The sequence below is a fragment of the Dipodomys ordii genome, unplaced genomic scaffold (assembly GCF_000151885.1).
Source record: "Dipodomys ordii isolate 6190 unplaced genomic scaffold, Dord_2.0 Scaffold36, whole genome shotgun sequence".
Classification (NCBI taxonomy): Eukaryota; Metazoa; Chordata; class Mammalia; order Rodentia; family Heteromyidae; genus Dipodomys; species Dipodomys ordii.
Genome location: NW_012267252.1, coordinates 11,534,138 through 11,548,013, shown reverse-complemented (window position 1 = coordinate 11,548,013; position 13,876 = coordinate 11,534,138). Strand labels below are relative to the sequence as shown.

General features: G+C 43.3%; 1 long non-coding RNA gene across 1 annotated transcript; it reads left to right on the top strand.

Moving 5' to 3' along the window:
• Positions 1 to 4,371: 4,371 nt before the first annotated feature.
• On the top strand, positions 4,372 to 13,492 carry LOC105986661. Its single transcript, XR_001175124.1, has 4 exons — positions 4,372 to 5,171; positions 6,289 to 6,387; positions 9,702 to 9,759; positions 13,338 to 13,492. It is a non-coding gene; the product is annotated as an uncharacterized LOC105986661 (long non-coding RNA).
• Positions 13,493 to 13,876: the final 384 nt, after the last annotated feature.

The following is a 13,876-nucleotide window of genomic DNA, read 5'->3' as shown; positions in this document are numbered from 1 at the left end:
TCCTCAAACTATATTCAGGTAAAGGATCTTTTTGTTTGCTGTTTTTATTTGCACTAATGGTTGACTGGTACAATCTAAAATAAGATTAAAATAAGTTAGAAATGAAAACAAAAACTATATTAAGACAATTGTCATCAACATCTTGAAGTGACTTCGGCTCTTAGTGTTCATAGATTTTTTTTTAAGTGAAACACCTGTATTGAGCTAATGATATTTTGACACTTGACAGATGCTTTACAGTATAGAATAGAGATTATAAAAATATCATGAGGCCTGGATATAGAAAACAGCATGAAAGAAAAGAAAATCAAGGAGGCAGACATGAAAAAGAGGAACACTAGCACACTAGGATAATGACAAAATGTTCTCATAAAGTCTGAAAACAACTAGATTAAGAACAGAATACATTCTACCCCAGCACATTTCTTGCCATATGAGATGCTCTACTACAACCATAAGCCAGAAACACAGTGATCTTCCTCATTTATATGCTGTCACCCACAATGTCTAGGGCTTCCTCATTTTGAAGAAGAATGCTACTAGTGTCAGAGTTTATAAGTGAAAGCAAATTAATTTTAGATATGACAAGATTATCTATTCATTTGTTTATGGGATTCTTGATTAAAGTTTTCATTTCATGTCTCTTGATCAATTAATTTATCCAGATGGTTTCTGGAACATTCGCTAAACTTTCCAATTTTGTGGAGGAGTTAATTCAGAATGACCTATTTCAAACAGATCTCCTTTAAAAGCCATAGCACATATTAACTTTTTGTTGAACTCATTTCTAAATGGGTCATCTTTTCTGGGCCAGCTATTCCAAAATCCGAGAAAGAGATAGACAGAGACAGAGACAGACCAATAGAAAAGAGAGGTCTATGTTTCCCATGTCTTCATTTGTAAGAATTACGCAATCATTTTTCTTGACCTCTTTGTTCCAAACTCTGGTCTGGCAGATAAGTGGCATGAAATTTTATAATTGAAGGTCAAAGATCTTTTCTGATTCACTACAGTTTCTTAGTTTGCTGGGTAACAAAAGCAAAGAAAGGGGAAACAACTGTAACAGCACAAATGTTCAGACTGTGGGTGAACGTTTGTCTGAGTGTTGAAAGTGTGGATGCCAAGGTGTGTGTTGACTATGTTTACTACATATGTGTATCTGTTAGTAATGTGTATTGAGTGTGTTGTACTGTGTTGAGTGTTTGTGCATGTATAATGAGTTCTATATGTACTGGGTCTGTGCACTGAGGTGTGTGTATGTATGTATGAAATGTTTGGGTGTTGAGTATGTGTGTCATTGAATGTGTATTAAGTGTATATATGTGTTGAATGAATATGTGTGTGTATTTGCCTGTAAGGGTGTCCATGGTAGAACTGTGTGACAGAGACACCAGAAAAATTGAATCACACATGTTAGGTCACACACATTGCATCAGGAATCTAAAGGGCTGCTTCTAGAGTCTGATTTCTTTTGTGTGCTTTGCAGCTTGGCACCAACAAGACAACAAAGTAAAATACAGATTAGTATTTATTTGGACTAGTCTGGAAAATCAGAGAGGATCCCAGGGCAGATCTCATGGCTGGTATCTTCTCAGTCATTTCTTACTACAATTCATAGCCCACGTTTGCTTCCTTTCCAGTTAAAAAACAAACACTGGCTAGAACACAATTTACCATGAAAGGACACAATTCACCAAGAAAATCATAGAAATGACAATCAGTGGCCACCAAGAAACTGGCTCGCAGTTACCACTGTTAACAGGTAGTCTCTCTCTTTCTCCCTCCCCCCATACATACAGTGTGTGTGTGTGCACGCGCGCGTGCATGCTGATATTGGGGCTTGAACTTGGGGTCTTGCACTCTCACTTCTTTTTCTTCTGCTCAAGGCTGGCACTCTAACACTTGAACCACAGCTCCACTTCCAGCTTTTTGCTGGTTAATTGGAGAGAAGAGTCTCTCTCATAGACTTTTCTGCCCAGGCTGGCTTCAAACGCCAATCCATAAATCTGTTTCCTAAGCAGTTAGGAGTGTAGGTATGAGCCACCAGTGCCTAGCTGTAACTGGCACAATGTTGATCCCTCAACTGGACAGAAATGCTGAGATTTTCTCTCTCTTTCCCTTCTCAGTCTCTTCCCAGAGCACTCAAACCTGTCGCTGATAAGCTCTCCCAACAGCGACGGCAGACGCCAACATCAGGCATCTGTTTATGCCACACTGTGCAGAAACTTCTCTCCAGGTGACAAAATACACAGGCTTGGCCCCTGCAGCCCCGGCCTTCTTCATTCTTGCTCCAACCATACTAACCTTTTTATTTTTTATTTTTTTGGTGCTGGTCCTGGGGCTTGAACTCAGGCCTGAGCTTTTTTTGACTCAAGGCTAAGCTAGCACTCTACCGCTTGAGCTCCACTTCTGGCTTTTTTTTTTTTTTTAGTTTAGTGGAGAGAAGAATCTCAGACTTTCCTGTCCGGACTGGCTTTGAACTCAGATCTCCGCCTCCTGAGTAGGCAGGATTTCAGGTGTGAGCCACCAACACTAGGTTTTGTTTCTTTGCTGTTTGTTTTTTCTACTCGTTGAGCCCTCTAAGCTGTCCTTACCTCAGGGCCTTTGCATTTGCAGTTCTCTTTCCCTGGAATATTTCTTCCAGCTCTCAGCATGGTTCTTTTCAGTGCTACTGGAAGACTAGACAGATTCAGAACAGGGTAGTCACTGCTGCACCTGGACAGTGTGAACATTATCTGACATCCTGACAAATGTGATCTTAGCGGCTTAGCAGAGACAAAGCCCCGCGTGTAGAGAGGAGAACATGAAATTGGTAATTACAAAGAATGTATGCAAAGGGAGATAGGAAAAGCAGGTGCTGTTGTAAGTTTCCTTTCAAAGCCAGAGATAAGACAACATGTGTGCATTTGGGCACAAGGTCCCTAGGGAAGAGAAGTAGGAGGGCGGGGATGATTGTCTGGAAGAGTCATTTTGGAGTTGAGCAAAGTAAAAACAGAATGTGATTGGAGAGTCCTGTGGGGTTGCCAGGCACTGTGGAGTCTGTTCAATACATGTAATGCTCACACAATCCTTTGTTATTTTTATCTTACAGAGGAATGATCTAAGGACCGAAATGTTAGCTAAGTTGTCTAAGATCACATGGAAGGCAATTGGAGGAGCTGCGGTTGGAGGAAAGATTCTGACTGCACGTTAATTGCAAGATTCAAGGTTTGTCAGGTGCCATTGGTTTGTGCCTGCAATCCTAACTTACTTAGAAGGGTGAGACCTAAGAATTCAAACCAGCCTGCTCAGGAAAGTCTGTCAGACTCTTATCTCCAACTAACCAGCAAAAAGCCAGAAATGGAGGTATGGCTCAAGTGGTAGAATTCCAGCCTTGGGCAAAACTGCTAAGGGACAGTGCCCAGGCTCTGAGTTCAAGCCCCAGGACAGGCACAAAAAGGAGAGAGGGTTCAAGGTCAACTTCTTTTATCTTTCTATTGTCTCCAACTCAAAATCCTGCTCTAGCCTTCCTAGTGCTGAGATTATAGGTGTGTACCGCCATGCACAGCAGGAAGGCAGCTCTAACTAGCTGGTGGGCAGGATTTTTAAAAGTTCCCAACACAAAGAAATGATCAGTGTATGGTTGATACGTCACTTATCTCGAGCTGATCATCATATATTATATACATATATTGGAATATCACATGCTAGTCCCCAATAAGTAAGTACACTTATTATCTGTTGATTAAAAACCAACATGTTTTAAAACAGAAAGAAAAGTCAGTTCCTTAAAACAAAGGGGCCCAGAGCTATAACTGAAAAGCCAAGATGCTACAAGAATGGAAGTGCTCTAATGGTTTACAGTGGGGACATTTTCAAGACTTTGTTTAGCTGCTGAAGAGACATGTGTTGGCAATACTCCATTTTCCAAACAGGAGTGGACGCGGGCGTTTTCACTGAGCTACATCACTGAGCTCAGGGCTATTTTGGACACTTTTCTGTGTATTATGCCTCACAATAAAAGGCTTAAAAATGAACCTGAGATACCTTGTTGATGGTAGCTGGTATGAGACCATCTTCTTTCAAATGTGCCTCAATTTAGTAGCTCCCAAACCCAAATGGCCACCTGGGAAAACATCTGAAATGAAGCCTTTCTACCCAAGATCCAGAGACTCTGTTCCTTGGCACAAACCCAGAACTCCTATGATCAGAAAACTGCCTGTGGGGATAATTTGAGCCAAGTTTTGGGGGCCACCAGGCTCAACTAAAATGCAGTTTAAATTCATGTTTTCTGTGGTATTGGTTCTTATGGCCTGTGGAGATGCTATAAAGGTGCCTGGTGAGAGACAGAAGTCTGTTGGATGTGCTTTGTTCCTTGCTACATGCTGAACACAGCTCCAACCTTTACTTACCTTCCTTCTGGTCTTTCCATGGCTTTGTGCCAAGGAAGTAAAGTATATGCAAATACATTGTTTAACCTATCCTTTGACATCACATGATCAAAAAATGAATGGCAGCTCCTCTTTCCCTTTAGCTTTTGTCTTTTGTTTGTTTGTTTGGGGTAGCTTTTTCTTTTGACATCTAGGGAAAGACCTCATGCCAGAGAGAGAGAGAGAGAGAAAGAGAGAGAGAGAGAGAATGCTTTTGCAGGCGCCACATCTGTAAGTAGAAGACTCACACCCACCTGCGGGAATGGACCAGCATCCTATGGAATAAACAGTGGCAAATAGTCTACCTGCTAAGAGGGCTGTCACTGTCACCGTGCTGGTGGGGAGAGGAGATGTTCTCCATACTCATCCTTGATGTAGAGCCAGCTGAAAAGTCATGATGGTGGAGGCCCCACCTGGAAAGGAAGGCCAGAAGCGCTCAAGTGCGTGGGCTGGCATTTCAGGAGAAGATGAGGGCTGAGCAGAGCCAGCCTGGGATCACCGTGTTCTCTCTCCAGTCCCTTGAAGAAGCCGGCTCCGAGAGTATCTCAGAAACAACACAAAGCACAGCTCTATTTGCTGCCCTTACTGGGAAGACAGAAGAAAGGAGCAGGAGTTCGGGACTCACTCTGCAATTTGAATCTCAGGAATGCGTAAGAAGTGGCACGCTGCTGCTTCGTGAGCAGAGATGCTCTGTTGAAATTTGACTCATCCTTGCTGGTTTATTGTGTTTTCCCCTCTCCTTCTGTGACACAGAGGGGTGAGGTGAGTAAGGCTCTGCTCAGTGAGAGAAAAATAGATCTCCAAATGCCTTCCATTATGCTAGAGGCCTGTGTCACCAGCTGTGGTGGCAGGGGTGTGGTCTCCATCCACAGATTCAGAGCATCTGACTCCCTCTGCGGAGGCTATTTGTGGTTCAAAAAAACTCAGGCAGGAACTGAAAGCTGATAAGCATAGAAGAGTCTAAAAGCTCTGTTTGAGGGGGGGGGGAGGATCAGCCTGGTCCTGGTACACAGGAGTTCCCAAGGCCACACAGCAGGCAGTCCTACTTTCTGCCCCCGACAGGTGCCTGCCCCACCCTTTCCCCCCCGAAGGTGTAAGGATGACCTCTTCCACTCAAGAAGAAAGGAAAGAGCTAATGTTTCGGTGCAAGAAGCATTTTCCATATTTCTTTCACATGTGTGTGCTTTTGCACACAATTGAGGAGTGCTCTCAGTTTATCCTTTCCCACAGGAGGAACTGAAGCTTCAGGAAGGTTCTTTCACTCTCCTGAGTTCCTGGGCTAATGCAGGACCACAGAAAACAGCTCTAATTATATACATCCATGGGGGAATATGTGCTAAATTCTGTTATTTGAACAGTAAGTAAAAATGCAGTTATTTGAACAAGAAAAAGTGAAGGGAAAAAAATGATCTCGGTTGCTTCATTTGCTTGCTGGGTAGACTGCCTAGATTCCTGATCAATAACCCCAGACTCTCTCGGAGCATTGCTGTTACTGTCTAGAAGGAGGAAGTAAGGATGTGGTCAGTGCCAGAGGTAGAGGCTTGTTAACAGGATGGCAGCAAGCGCAAACCTTAGGTGATTATTCTGCAGCTTCTCCATTCCCTATAAAGACAAGAAAACCCCCATCTTCTCCTATGCAGTTTTTTTCTCTCTAAATACATTAAATTCCAATCTATGAGAAACATATTTTTTTTCCCTTCTGGAATTCACCGTATTATCCTCCTAACCAGCTGGATCCAAGCTAGGGAGAAAAATAAATATTTGTCTCAATGGCATTTTCTTATTCGGCTAATTGATTTTTTTCAACTCCAGTAACGCTTGAACATCCAGCCGCCTAATTACCAGCAGCTTTTCATTTGTGTGATCATTAACTCCACAGCTGCCTTGTCTGTGACAAGTGGGACCACAGAGATGACAGCCACACTGCTAGTTTCTGAAAGGAGGAACAGAAAAGAGGTTGGACTCTTGCAAAGTCCAGGTGGGTTTCAGGGAGGAAGCTATGCAGAATGGTGTTGAGCTAGAGGAGTCCTGGAGAGCATCTGGCTCAACCCTTCCACTTACAGATGAGGAAACTCAGGGTCTAGAAGGATTTAGGGACTTACCCAAGTCATCAGGCTGACTCAATGCAGAAATAGAAGCTTGGGACTTCTCATTCCTTGGCAAGAAAACAATGGTGTCAGAATAGGCTTGAACTCAGGGCCTCTTGCTTTCAACTTGTCTTCTTTGCTCCAGGCTTGTACTCTACTACTTGAGCTACACCTTCACTTCCAGTTAGAACTTTTTAATTGAAGTACACATTCAGAAAGGTGTGATGCATCATATTCATAAGCTGCTGTCTGTTAAATGGCAACTCCTTTGTACAACCACTTAAAGATAATAATACAAAAATATTTTAGAACATGTGTGCACATTTTAAGTATATCGTGTAAGTAATTATCATTACATGAAGCCCTCCATGGAGCCACCATCCAGGTCCAGGAACTGCCACCAGAATCCTAGGGAACTCCTGATGTCACACTTCCCTCCATCAGTAACTCCCTGCTCAAAAGTAACAACATCCCAACCTCTAATACCATAGACTGGTTGGGCTGAAAGCTCAGCTATTTAGACCTAAAAACCAAGCCTTCTTCCAGGTATGGCAGTACACACTTGTAGAGATAGTAGGAGTACAGTTTGAGATCACCGGACAAAAGCTAGGGAGACTCTATCTCAAAAACAAACTGGGGCCAGGCGCTGGTGGCTAACATCTGTAATCCTAGCTATTCAGGAGGTTGAGATCTGAGGATCGTGGTGGGAAGCCAACTCAGGCAGAAAAGCCCCTATGAGATTCTTATCTCCAATTAGCCACTCAAAAAAAACAAAAACAAAAACAAAAACAAAAAACCAAAGTGGAGCTGTGGCTCAAAGCAGTAAACATTAGCCTTGAGCAAAAGAGCTCAGGCCCTGAGTTCAAGCCCCAAGACCAACAAAAACAAATCAAAACAAAAAAAAACTGGGCATGGTGGCTTAAACTTATTTTCAGCTACTTGAGGGGTAGTAGCAGGAGAGCCAAGGCTCATTGCCAATCCAGGAAAAGAAACAAAACCCTATCTGGAAAACAAATGAAAAGACAAGAGTATTGATTAATTAATAGAGCATTTTACTACCAAATGGGAGACCCTGGACTCAATCCCCTATACTGCCAAAGAAACAAGAAGGAAAACAAAAAACAACCCTTCCTTTTTCATAGAGTATGTCTGTGCATTTCATCTCCTTTGAAACCTTTTGGTTTCTATAGAGGTGGGGGGTCACACAACATTGGATATGCCCAATGCCACCAAATCATTTACTAGAGGTGTTTAATTCTAATTTATATGATTTTTTTTCCTGTTTGGTCGTGGGGCCTGAATTCTTGGCCTGGGCACTGTCCCTCAGCTCTTCAGCTCAAGGCTAGTGCTCTACCACTTGAGCCACAGCGCCACTTCCGGCTTTTTCTGCTTATGTGGTGCTGAGGAATCAAACGCAGGGCCTCATGCATGCAAGGCAAGCACTCTACCACTGAGCCACCTTCCCAGCCCTATTTTATATGATTTTTTTAATCTCTAAAAATAATCTCTTAAGATATACAGCTTTTGTTGTATTTAAGTTTAAACTAAAAATATTCATCCCACACATCTAAGCAGTGCATAGTGCATGGAGCAAGTTTCTGCCACCACTGGGTGCTTTTCCCTATGTTCCCCTCACCAACTACTTCCCTCTCTCTTCACACAGAAAGGTTCTTTATCAGGGTCATCTTGTCAAAGCCAATGGTCAGTCCTCTCTCCTCGTCTCAGTTCTCCTGTGGGCAGCATTCCACCTAGACAACAATGCAATGGTTTATCTATGTATTTATGTATTTTTACTTTTTACCAGTCCTGAAGCTTGAACTCTGGGCCTGGGCACTGTCCCTGAGCTTCTTGTTTGACTCAAGGCTAGTGTTCTACCATTTAAGTCACAGTGCCACTTCTGGCCTTTTCTGAGTAGTTTATTGGAGATAAGAGTTTCACAGACTTTCTTGCCCAAGCTGGCTTTGAACCAGGATCCTCAGATCTTAGCATCCTGAGTAGCTAGTATTATAGGTGTGAACGACCAGTGCCCAATCATGGTTTAAACAAAACAAAACACATGTCTAGGCTTTGGGATGCCATGTTGATTTGAATGACTTCCTACTATCTCCTTTCTCATTTTCCTTTTCCTCTTCTTCCCTTCTCTGAATACTTCAAAGCCTAGGGCTCTGTTTGTGACCATGTCTTCTCTCTCCTTTAGCTGGGTGACCTCATCCTGTTCATTTCTATGTCTATGACTTATATAAATAAGAGTCTCCAGACTAAACATCACCCCCAAACTCCAGGCATGCTCTGTCCTACAGCCCATTTGTCATCTCTGTTTTAATGTTTCACACAGCCAAGACGGAAATATAGATTCCTTATTCCTAAACCCCACTGAGGGTTTCTCATTTGTTAAAATGATACCAGTATTCACCTTATTTCTTAGGCTAAAACTTAGTCATCATATTGAATCATCTCTTTCATCTCACTTCTAACCCAAATACATCCCACTTCCTCTTCCTCTAAAATGTATCCCGAATGAGCCCCCTTTCTTCTTCTTCTTTTTTTTTTTTGGAGTCCGGTCCCAGGGCCTGAACTCTGGGCCTGGGCGCTGTCCCTCAGCTCTTCAGCTCAAGGCTAGTGGTCTACCACTTGAGCCACAGTGCCGCTTTTTTCTTTTTGCTTATGTGGTGCCGAGGAATCAAACCCAGGGCCTCAGGCATGCAAGGCAAGCGCTCTACCACTGAGCCACCTTCCCAGCCCCTCCCTTTCTTCATTTCTATATTCCACTGCCCTCCAAACCTGATTCAAGGCCCTCCTGACTTACCTGGATTATCATTCTCTCCTGAGGTCTCTCTTCCTTCCATCGTGCTTTCCTTCAGCAACCCAACCCCTGGAATCATGCTTTCAAAGGTAAGACTGGGCTTCACCCATATACACTGTGAGTGCCTAAGCTCTCACAAGGTCAAGAGGACTGACCTCTCTGACCTTGGCTCTTTCTACTCATCTCCTCGCTCAGGACACTGCAACCCACTTGGCTTTGTTTTTGTCTCCATCTTTACACTTGCTCTTCCCAGAGGAAATGTTTAAGCAGCTGCCTTTTCTCATCACATTGTTATGGCCCCAACTCAAATGTTGTTTTTCATTGAGAGAATCTTCCCTGCGCTGACAGCAGTCATTTTGAGATCTAAATTGTTCTTCGGTATTTATCTTTGACTTATTTAAGGATGGTATCCTCTTGCTGGAATGGAATCTCCCTGGTATCTGGCAATAGGAAGCACTAGGTGAGTATCAGTGAGCCAGCTAGAGCTCATGAAACTGGTGAAAAATCACATCATATAATACTGTTATTTATCATTTCAGGACACTAAGTTGCAGCTCATGGAAACCTAACTCGGGCTGTCTTAAGCCATAGTAACAGAGAAAACCAGAAGTAGGCCTCTATATTGGTCTGCCTTTTATTTTCCTGAGACTGGGTACAATTGTAGAGATCCCAGGTCTCAGTACTGGCATCTGTTGGGCTCTGCTGAGGACTTACGTAGCAGATGGCATAGAGTGGTGGAAACGCACGTGGAAGGGAGAGACTATGTGATGAGGCTGGAATCCAGAGTGGGGAAGGGCTAGTCTTGCTCTTTTATAACATCTCCCTTGAGAACTTGTCAGTTCTTCTTTAGGTGCAAGTTATAGAGACACTCACCCTAGCTTCTATCCCCCTGTCTCCAGAGATGTGGGGGACGATCCATAGCTTATACAAATATTACATCGAAGGCTGTCTTGAAAGTGCATCTGTCCCGATCTTTACATTGTGAGCATCCTCTTTTTGGCTGCTCTCTTGCGGGTAGAAGGACTGGAGAGCTGGTCCCACTTCTCATGATTGCCACAGTCAAATCTAAAGATTAACATTCAATAGGTCATTGGTTTTCTTCCAATTTCATTCATTTGTCAAAATTACCTTTCCTAATTTTTTCTAATTGTCATAAATATGGGAACAAAGTACTATTCATGGCCCTCAGTTGTCATAAAAAAGGTAGCCTGAAGAATATTTCAGTCATAAGTAATAGAATTACCTTAAATAATAATAAGCATTTACTAGTACCCATAAATTTAGATTGAGTCAGGCTAGGTGCTGGTAGTTCATGACTATAATCCTAGCTACTCAGAAGGCTGAGATATGAGGATCATGTTTTGAAGCCAGCCTGGGCAGGAAAATCAGTGAGACTCAAAAAGCCAAAAGCAGAGCTGGGGTTGAAGTGGTAGAACATTAGGCTTAAACACAACAGCTCATGGGCTGGGAAGGTGACTCAGTGGTTGAGCGCTTGCCTTGTAAGCATGAGGTCCTGGGTTTGATTCCTCAGCACCACATAAGCAAAAAGAAAAAAAGCCGGAAGTGGCGCTGTGGCTCAAGTGGTAGAGCACTAGCCTTGAGCTGAAGAACTGAGGGTCAGCGCCCAGGCCGAGAGTTCAGGCCCCACGACCGGACCCCAAAAAAACAAAAACAAAAACAAAGAGCAACAGCTCAGCCGGGTGCTGGTGGCTCATGCCTGTAATCCTAGCTATTCAGGAGGCTGAGATCTGAGGATTGCGGTTCAAAGCCAGCCCGGGCAAGAAAGGCCGTGAGACTTTTACCTCCAATAAACCACTAGAAAACTGGAAGTGGCGCTGTGGCTCAAGAGGTAGAGCACTCGCCTTGAGTTGAAGAGCACAGAGATAGTGCCCAAGCCCAGAGTTTAAGCCCCACGACCAACCAAAAACAAACAAACAAAAACAAGAATAACAGCTCAGGGTCGGTGCCCAAGCCCTGAGTTCAAGCCCCAGGACACACACACACACACACACACACACACACACAATTAGATTGACTCAGGTTTGTTCACTCTGCTCTCCTGGCATCATCCTAAGAGTTGTTCCTTTTGGAAAAGGAAGATAAGGGAGGGAATGAGAAAGAAAGATTGTAGGACAGTTGCCAGAAAATAAGGGCAAGGGCAGAAGAGGAGGTGAGCTTCCCCAAAGAATAAGGCCCCTCAGACTTTTACCTGATATTGAAGGTAGGGTCAACTTCTACTGCGAGAAGGGGGCTGACACTCTGGGGGGGGGGGAGCTGGGAAGCTGGGCTGGGTATGTAAAATACCATGAAATATATGGTGGGTATATCAAAATGTAAATATTAGAAAGCCTATCATTAAAAGAAGTGTTTGTATATTAGTCCATGTGATCCTTCAGTGATGGCATAGCTATGGTTCTCATTTTCTGGTAAGTTCAAATCACCTGTGGTGATTCTGGTTCAGAAGGTAGGTGGTGTGCCCTAAGTACTTGTGGTTTTTCAGAGCTGTATAGTTGGTTTTGCTTACCAGGCTGGCAGGTAAACAGTAGCATCCCACAGGTATGTCAATAAGAGTTCAGCATGGTCCTTGCCCTGAAAGTCTACACAAAATATCAAGACATTAACATAGAGCCAGAGGAGTTCAGAGGAAGAGGTCCCCAGGGGCTAGTAAGTTGGGAAGGATCCTGGGAGACAGTGGGACCTCCAACGATGACTAAGACTTGAGAACCAGCAGGAGCAACATAACCAGAAGGGCACAGCAGGAGTAGGGGTGGAAAACGAAGGAACATTTGTCACATTCATGTGTCATCTTTGTTAGGGGACAGACCGATCTCTGGTTTGTTGACATATTAGTTCATAGAAAAAGGAAGTCTTCTCATCTTGAACCAACAACTAGAGAAACTGAGGTTTGTTTCCAGAACTGGGTGAATCAGTGTTATCTGATATTCCTGAAACTATTCACCTAGCTTCCTCTTTGAGCACAGAGGGGATTTTAAGAGACGCCATTGGGGTTTTCACATATTTTATTTGTTCAAAATCAGATCCACTGAGTGGAAAAACCCTATGAGATCACCTCTGTGCTCTACCCAAGCCATGCGAGGGATAAGCAATGAAGTTAGATCAGGAGGTATTGCAATTCTTTCTCCATGCAAACAAAGATAAATCCAATCAAACCCAGCTAGGCTGCAAAAGTGATTAGGAGGAAGGCTGGAAACAACCTGAGAGTGTGGGGGAAGTTTGTACATTGGCTGGCAATTGGATTCCATTTAAAGATTCAATTAGTGACGGATCCAGAATAGAGCTTCCTTCAGTGAGTGTGGTGGTGCCAGGCAGAGGCCGGGTGCTTTGCTGATGGCACAGGAGGTGAGTCATCCCACACTGGCTCCTTCCGCCAGGCTGGGACAAATGTCACCCACTTAACTTTGATGGATGCACCTTATGCACAAAAATATGTGGACAGATAGTGATTTAAAAAAAAAACCAAAACTCTACCATTAGTCATCATTCTTAACAAATGTCATTCCCTTTGTTGTTTTACCTTTCTTGGTGCTCATAAATTGTTGTGTTGTGAACTCTGAGAGGGTCTCCCTGGTGCTAACGGAGTTTCTGAGCATTACTGTTGGGAGCAGGCATCCAGTGACTAGGGCTGGTCTGGGAATAATGCCCTTGGTAGATGGAGTGGGTGTCCAGCTGAGGTAGAAAGGAGCAGTGGGACTCCCGGGGAGACCAGGGGGAGTCCAGGCTTCCTTCTTGTAGGAGAATGTGGTGGGCGAGCACCGTTTCCTGAAAAAGGAAACATAAAAGCAGGGAGTAAGATAAATTCCCTTTTGGCTATGTGTGCAAAGAGTCAGTGTCTTCTTTTGCTCTTAACAGTTGGTCAAATGATTGTAAGAAGGGAAAGTAATTACTTCAGTGGAGACTAAAATAAAATTAGGATTATTTAACTGTTAACAGAATATAAAAGACAAGGGAAGATAAATACTTTTTAAATGCTTTCCCCCACCCAATATTTCTTTCTTGTTTTTTTTTTTTTTTTTACAGAACATTGCTGTGTACCCAGGCTGATCTGAGACATATGGTCTTCCTGTGTCAGCTTCTTGAGGGCTAGGATTACAGCCATGCTTCACAATGTCCATACCTATAAAAGTCTAAATGCTCAATCACATATTTACTATGTGAAAAAAGGCTATTTTTAGAAAACATTTATTGCTCCTTTTGTGTGATTTGTTTTGTGCCTGTCCTGAGGTTTTAATTCACTACTCCTTAGCATTTTTGCTCAAGGCTTGTATTCTACCACTTGAGCCGCAGCTCCACTTCGGGCTTCATGGTAGTTAATTGGAGATAAGAGTCTCATAGACTTTCCTGCCTGGGCTGGATTCAAATCATGATCCTCAGATCTCAGGCTCTTGACTAGCTTGAATACAGGTGTGAGCCACCAGTATCAACACCTCTAGTTTGTTTGCTTTTTTGTCTTTTCTTTTTTGGTACTGGAGATCAAATCCAGGATGTCGGACTTGCTAGGCAAGTGCTTTGTCACCTAACTACATCCCAGCCCCTTGCTTGCTTTTTAAAAAAGCAAA